This window comes from Ostrinia nubilalis, chromosome 9 (genome assembly GCF_963855985.1).
Source record: "Ostrinia nubilalis chromosome 9, ilOstNubi1.1, whole genome shotgun sequence".
Taxonomy (NCBI): domain Eukaryota; kingdom Metazoa; phylum Arthropoda; class Insecta; order Lepidoptera; family Crambidae; genus Ostrinia; species Ostrinia nubilalis.
The window spans coordinates 15278046-15286499 of record NC_087096.1 but is presented as its reverse complement, the minus strand read 5'-3'; the positions used below and the strand labels follow the sequence as shown (position 1 = coordinate 15286499).

Below are 8454 nucleotides of genomic sequence, written 5' to 3'. Positions count from 1 at the left end.
ATAATTCGATGGTTTTGTGATGTCATGTTGGTGAACATGTTAACGTATCTAACTTCACACTCTATGAATGGATGAATGAAAGAACGAATGCCGCTCCTTTCTAACTATACAGAAAAGATAGAGTAGGAAATAACAAAAATGACAAAAATAACACTGCAAAATTTAAGTGTCCTAGAACAGTGCTTAAAGCTGAATTAACATGATGATTTTAAATTTGTATTGTTTATTTCTTGTCATTGCGACTTTGACGCAGCTGTTGTCATGACAACAGATAACAAAACATGTTTTGTTGAAGGATTATTGATGAATAATTTTCGACAAAAAATTGGATTTTAACCACGATAGGAAAATGAGAACCTGCGCCTATCCGTTTAAACCGATTGTAGAATTTATGGAAAGGTAGGTAAGTTAAATAAAAATAAACATACTATGTAGTGGAGGAATTTCGAAATTAAACAAATAATTTTGAGCTGGTTTTTATGGAGAAATACAACCTTTCCAGCATAACTTCCACGTGCCTAGCTAAAATTCAGTAATATGAGTGCTAGATTTATATTTTCTAGATACAATAAAGTTGTTTTTCTATAGATATGGCGATCTGAGTATGCCCACTGAAGGGCCCCAAGAAAGAGCCAACAATAGTCAACGGTGGGTGGAACTAACGGACACACGAACGTGAAATGCTGCTGCCACCGGCGACACGAAAACTACTGAGAAATTGAGAAAAGTGTGTATAAATACCTACTACTTTATTCATTTTGATTGCTTTTATCTTATTTCGTCATTATTATTTGTAATGTTTATTTGTTAAGGTGTGGAGTGACTTTAAACAGCAAGAAGAAGACAACTCGCATACACAGAGCTGCCAAGGGAACACTTCTTCCCTGAAGCCACAGGATTTAGAGCAGAGTGCTTGTAAATAACTACTTGTAAATTAAATCCATAATAAAGACCTAGGGTAACTGGATGGATATACCTACCTTATTATTGTAAAACTTAAGATATTATAATTAATTAAATACATTATATTGTTTTAATCTTTCATGGTCACTAAACATACGTGGTAGCAATCTCGTCAGTAATAATAATTAAGTAAATACATATCCTACTAATATCCTACTTAATATTAAAAATGCGGAAGTTTGGATGTCTGGATGTTTGTTACTCTTTCACGCAAAAACTACTGAACGGATTTTGATGAAACTTTACAGTATTATTGTTTATAACCCAGATTAACATATAGGCTATAATTATGACGATCTGTGACAAACTAAATTTCACGCGGACGAAGCCGCGGGCAAAAGCTAGTTGAAAATAAAATGATTAATTTTTATTGACTATTTATTTCACAAAACCTAATAGGTACCTACATAATACACAGACTGATTAAACACAAAAGTAAATTTCAAGTTATGAAAATACATATTCATTGTCGGATTAGCTTTCTATCATGATCTCGTAAGGCTGCGTTTCCACCAGAGATGTGCGAGGATGCGTAGCGAAGGATGTGTTTGTAAAGAACCAATAGAATCGCTTCATTTACCTCGCCTCGGTCAGCACATCTCTGGTAGAAAAGGCTCAGGCTGTACAACACTAATGAGCATTTTCAAATCTCTGCTACACATCCTCGTACGATACAATTTTCCTCGCACAGCTTTGGTGGAAACCCGCACACATTTTCACAGCACAGCTAGACATCTTCGCACGACACAATTCCCTCGCATATCTCTGGGAAACGCAGCATCCTCTCCCTCCCCCAAGGATCTCCACAATGTGCCCGCATCCAGGTTCTTCCCGCGACCTTCACCAGATCGTCGGTTCACCTAGTGGGAGGTCTGCCCACATGCTGAATAACATGTTCCATCGTAATAAACTTCTTTCCGACATAATTTAATAAAGAAAACACCTAAAATGACCTAAAACCACAATTTTATTTTGCTTTTCACACGTCAATAAGCCAGTGAGTTACGTTACTGTGACAGCTAAGGTATTTTTCGATGACATCTTTGAAAATTGCAACTCATGGTAAGTTATTTGTATGAAACTTAATAAAAACTTTAGTCGCTATCGTATTCATTTAGATAGGTTTTTTACCTAACGATTTGAGATGAACTCATGGTAGTGTTTTTAGTTTTGCTGTGGTTCAGCTACTAACCGCTAGAGGCGCTGTACAATTTGCCATACATTTTTTTACGCCCTCGATAGCGAGGTGCTCGGTAGGTAAACTCATGGTAGAGGCACTGATGTTGACGGAAACGTAATACCTAATATGGAAAATATTTCATCCTGAATGGTAGGCCCTACGCGTTGTATGTCGTTCAATGACTTACCGGACGACGTTTTGGCTGACGCGTCGAACACTACTCTTAATTTTGTAGTGGAGCTACTCTCCTTATAGACACCATGATGTGGTAAATAACAATACTTAGTGTTGGATTTAGGTATTATTTCGGTCATGTGACCTAGATCCAAGTATTCAGTCATAAATTGTAAATATAAGTGTTTCATACTAGGATCTCTTTCCAGACGAAGTTCAAGAGATAAGAATCTACGTTTTGCAATAAATAATGACTCCCCAAGTACGTCTGGTGAGTCATTGAGTGGCATTGAAACTATGAAGCGACCGTTACTATCTCGTCTGGTGGTTTCTAAAAAATGTTTTTCACACTGAAGCTCATCTAGTGTGTGTTTGTATTGGGGTGGAATTGTATCCAACTCCCAGAAGCGGGTCAGATCAGACTGGTCTTGATTACTATTGATGTGCATACACACATGATTACTAGGACCCGGTTGGCTTATGGCGCCTGAAACTAGCCATCCAAACTTAGTTTCGAATAGAACCGGCTTGTTTTTACCTAACTGGATGCGATTTGTGCCAATCACACTCCAAAAGACGTCCGCACCTACTAGTAAATTGATGGTTGACGGTACGTAGAAGTTTGGATCGGCTAGACAAACTCCAGATGGTATGTTTAGATCGTGTATGTCTATGTATGTGTTTGGTAATAACGAAGTTATTTGTGGAAGAACGAAGCAATCAATATTGGTTCTATAGTGACCATTATAAGACTCTAATGTAAGAGAGCAAGACTGAGTGCTTTTGGACGTTTGGTTGTTTATGCCTGTTACCTTTGAACTAGCTAGGCGGGTAGGGAGGTTCAGTCTGCCACAGAGATCTTGTGTGACGAAGTTACCCGTACTGCCGTTGTCTAGCAGGATTCTGGCTGGATGCGATTTTCCACGCTTGTCGATCACGTTGACCAGAGCTGTGGAAAGCAATATATGACATGTGTTATTGACATAGTTTTTGTGTTGTGAAGAATTGGCAGAAAGTACGATGCTGTCATGGGAAACTGTCTCTTGGGGTGAACCTTTGTGCAAAAGAGTATTGTGTTTTATATTACAATACTTGCAATGTGACAGCTTGCAGCGTGACTCGTTGTGACCTGGTCGAAGGCAGTTTTGACAAACCTTGTATTCTTTTACCTTAAGTATGCGTGTCTCAACAGGTAACCTACGGAATGAGTCACAGGAAAACAGTTGATGTTCCTTCTGACATAGAGGACAGCAATGAGATTTGGGCTTGCTAGAAGATACAATGAAGCTTTTAGCCCTGGTTGTAGGTGCCTGATCAATTTTACCTTTATTTCTTGTCTCCTCTAATGTCTCCAAAAGGTCAGCCCTGTTTGACAAAAATGTTAAAAAAATGTCTAGTGTGGGTGGGTCACTACGATTATTGCGAAATTCCTCCCATTCTCTGTTTGAAGTACTATCTAATTTAGTAGACATCATGTAAATGATCAAGGTATCCCAATGTTCTGTAGGCTGGTCTAGGGTAGCCAAGGCACGTAGGTTTTTGTTTGTGATATCTACTATGTATCGCAAAGCCTTGCTCGATTCCTTTTGTATAGCATTTATGTTAAAGAGTGATTGCACATGATTATTGACAAGCAGGCGTTTGTTGTCGTATCGTTTACACAACAATTCCCAAGCAGCCGTATAATTATTGGCCTTGAAATCCAGGCTTTTAATTACTAATGAAGCACTTTCTCTTAAACAAGCGCGAAGGTAATGAAATTTATTAATTTCGTCCATACTATCATTGGAATGAATAATAGAAACAAATGTATCGCGAAACTCGAGCCACTGCTGATAGTCCCCGTTGAAGGTAGGCAATTCAATTTTAGGTAATCTTACGAACTTGTTGTGTCTTTGTGAGCTTTCCGGCTCGAATGACCATATGTTCCCCGTAGGTCTAAGTTGAGCCTAACTTCGAACCCTACAGGAGATTTATAATGAAAAACTGTATTTTTGAACTGGTTATATTATTACAGCAAGACTAAGATGCGCGCGCGATGGTCGTACGGAATGAGTGAGCTTGCATCAAGAGAGCTTACCTCAGAACCGTTGAGCGCGAGCGCAGCGGCCGCAGGGGACGGCTCGAGCAGTGCCCTCGCCGTGCCGATCGCGACGTAGTATTGGTTCTCGATGGCCTCCCGCTCCTGATATCTCAGGTCGGGATCCTCCGTAAGCTCTTCAATCTCCGTCTGAAGAGTATCAAAGTCCTCATATAAGGCATCAATCTTTTCAAGACGTAATTTAATTTCGTTAAAAAGCGGGGAATTTGGCAACACTGAATCATCTTTTACTACATTTATGTAATTTGAAAAGCTAGTGATTTTACTTTTTATTGTTCCACGCCTTTTAACTAATTGTGATATTTTTGCTTCAGACATTGTTATGATTGATTGATATATTTACTTTAAGGACTTGAATTAATTATATGTTTAAGATTGTAATTTACTTTATTTTTGTATTGTCAAATTAGAATATGTAAGTTTAAGGGTTTTGTATAAGTTAAGTAGAATAAGTATGATGTAAATATTAAAAAAATCGTTACGTAGTATCAAGTGTTTTGCAAAAAATGAAAAGAAATTAATAATAGGAACGGTGCAACCGAGATACGACCGAGATGTTGACTTGTGAAGATAGCACACGACTCCCGAGTCGTGTCGGCGACTCGGTGTCTACCGACCTAGAAATAAAAAATTAAAAAAAAAAACAAATTAAAACAAGGAAAGACAATTTGTGTAGTATTAGTGGCTATCTACGTAGTGTTAATGCGAAGCAGAATACACAATAATATTGTTATTGTTATGATGAATTGATGTTTGCTGATTTTATGATTTGAAAATTATTTATGAATTTAATGAACTATATTTTACCAAATGTTTTATTGTTTGATTTTACTGCAAAGCTTGACAGACACCACAGTTGAGAAAATACGTTAACTACAAGTTATTCAATGTGAAGGTAGACTTAGTAAATGAGTTTTGAAAATGAGGATTTTGCTAACTACTGATACGGAAGAGATGAAAAATGGGTGATGATTTTACGAAATGGATTATGAAAGAAGTGATTGCGAAGCTTGGATGTGGGTTCGCAAAGCGGATGATATGTGATGTGATGGGAAAAAAAAGAAAGAAAATGGATCGATCTCACGGTTTCGGGCTATGGCGCAACTTATCCTTTCTTCTTTTCGCTGATGACTCCTCTTCACTGAACGCCGATGAGCGCTGACGCTGAAGGCCGACGTTTCCTGGACGCTGGATCTTCGATGCTGGCCCTGGGCTGCACGTAGACGATGATCTCGGCGTTGATACTGCTCTGCTGATGACCAGGAACCGTCGAGGGCTGCTGTTGTGCGAATATCTTGCACATGTCGTATTGCTTGCGGAACCGGACGGACCGTTGACGTTTGCAGTATTCAAATTTGAAGACGTGTCGCACCGGAATTTCTCGCGTACTTTACGTTGAGGATCGAAGGACCATATGTTCCCCGTAGGTCTAAGTTGAGCCTAACTTCGAACCCTACAGGAGATTTATAATGAAAAACTGTATTTTTGAACTGGTTATATTATTACAGCAAGACTAAGATGCGCGCGCGATGGTCGTACGGAATGAGTGAGCGGCGGCCGCGGTTGCGGCAGCGTATTTATGTGTAGGCGCGGGGACCCCGCGCTCCCCCGCCGATGCGCCCTCTGTTGTCATCACTAGGTACTCGTACATACCTACATAAAGTCTTCCTATGCTTTCTAGCACCGCCAATTTTTTCAGCTTAGCCCGAAGGTGAACTAGCAGATAATGCCTTTATGGCATTAAGTTCGCCTTATGTACCATGGCATACACTGAAAAAAATGTTTGGTTACTGCTTACACAACAAAAGTGACCACCGAACTAAGTGTTAACTATAACCAAACTAAGGCTGAGTTGTACCACCTAACTTTAACGGTAACTTTAGCGATAACCGGTGCTTTTTGTATGGAGTTTGACAGATTATTGACGTTTGTTAAAGTCAAAGTAAGATGGTGCAACCCAGCCTAAGTCTAGCTCACTACAGAATTATTTGTTTAATTTACACAACATTTTGTTCCTCATAATCAAAGTGTTCGGTGGTCACTTTTGTTGTGTAAGCAGTAACGAAACATTATTTTCAGTGTAAAAGCATAAATAAATAAAGTCAACAACAACAACCCTACACTTATATTTCCTACTATTACCCCGTGCATCCTGGCACAATGCAGAATGCTCACTGAACTAAAGAATTGATAGTTAAATTTATGTGCACCGCCTCCGATGAACCAATAAACTCCTGGTGTTCGGGAAATTCTCAAAAACCCATTTCTTTAACGCCAGATTGAAGATCGTTAAATTAGATTGCAGATTTTAAACTGATAAAAACGTTTAAAACGTTCTTTATTCTATTACTAGCTGTCCGCCCGCGGCTTCGCCCGCGTGGAATTTTATCTGTCACAGAAAAACTTTATCGCGCGCGTCCCTGTTTCAAAAACCGGGATAAAAACTTCCTTATGTCCTTTCCCGGGACTCAAACTATCTCTATGCTAAATTTCATCAAAATCGGTTTAGTGGTTTAGGCGTGAAAGACAGACAGAGTTACTTTCGCATTTATAATATATTAGTATAGATGGTAAAAATTATTCGCTCGAGAGAGTTTAAAATTGAACTGTCTAGTGAACTAACTTCTACCTTGGTACCTAGTTCGTGAAACGGATTGCTACTTCACTGAAGTTTGAATCCTGTTGGGTGCAAATATTATGATTTATTGTTGTTGTGTCCAGCTAAGTTACCTTGATACATTGTTTACTGGTTGGTACTGTATTTCATTTCTTGGATCGCGAATAGACGTAACTGATTTTTATTAATTTTAAAGGAGCGACGTATAAAGAAAATTTAAGGTATGGAAAATGTGCGTTTCGGCCATTTTTAACTGTCAATACTGGCTTTCTGATAAAGAATTCAGTTATGATCTTTTGTGAGGTTATGAACTTATGAAATGCATGTTTTTTAATAACATGATGAGTTACACTCAATATCGTCATTTTATTAAAATCAAAGTCTTTTTAAAAAGTTGTTATATTATTTACGCCTATAGGTATGTTAGTTACCTACGCCTTTTCGTGATTCAACCCACGATTTGAAATACACTAAAACCATTATTTCTAACCTTCATAAAATTTCACATTCCGCTACATTTTCCACCTTATTAATAAAAAAGTTACACCTAGTATGAACTCTGGATTAAATAATAATAATAATACGTTTATTTTCAGACCATTATGATCCATACAGAGATCAAATGGCATTTCCATACTAAATGATAACTTAAGCCAGAATTCAACTAGGGTGTAACTTTTAAGAGCTTAGATGTTAACTCTGTTTAGTTACAAAATCAAGTTGTGAAAATGACAAAAATAAGTTCATTTATTTATTTAAGTTTCACTAACTGGACATACGTGTATTCTGTGTCATGAGTCGAGTTGGAGAAAAACCCATCATTTTATACCAAAAAAAAGGAAAATAAATTGTAGAGTTTAGCGTGAGACTGTTCAGTGTTGGGTTCTTCTCAGGGTTTGGGTTTTTTTTTTTTTAATCTTTATTTTATGAGCTTGTTCACTGAGTGAACATGTCGCTCAATAGCATTCACAAACAATCTTACACTAGATATTTCTTTTATCTGAACACTCTTTAACAATTTTACATAAATACATAGCATCTTTGGATAGAGGGGAAGACAAAACTTCATTACAGGCACCCAAGACATTAAGTCTACTTCCGAAATAAATATGTCTCAATATCTGCCCCCGGACACATTCCACCATAACGTGATATGCATCTTCAGGGACGTTGCACTGACTACAATTAGGAGATGAAACCTTTCTCATCATGAAAGCAAACTTATTCAGTGGTATGTGACCGGAACGGAGTCTTAACAGCATCGTTATGTAATTTCGACTAAGAGCACAATCAATCCATGGAGAACTCAAAGGATGCGGTTGAACAGTTCTATACCATATACCTTTCTCTGCCGACCTTTTATCAAAGTATTCTTGCCACAATTCATTGCACCTTATTTTAATAGAGGAAATATGTTCA

General features: G+C 38.0%; 1 long non-coding RNA gene across 1 annotated transcript; it reads left to right on the top strand.

The window, feature by feature from the left end:
* The first annotated feature begins 300 nt into the window (after window positions 1-300).
* Window positions 301-878, top strand: LOC135075055 (uncharacterized). Its single transcript, XR_010257954.1, has 3 exons — window positions 301-399; window positions 589-727; window positions 813-878. It is a non-coding gene; the product is annotated as an uncharacterized LOC135075055 (long non-coding RNA).
* The last annotated feature ends 7576 nt before the right edge of the window (window positions 879-8454 follow it).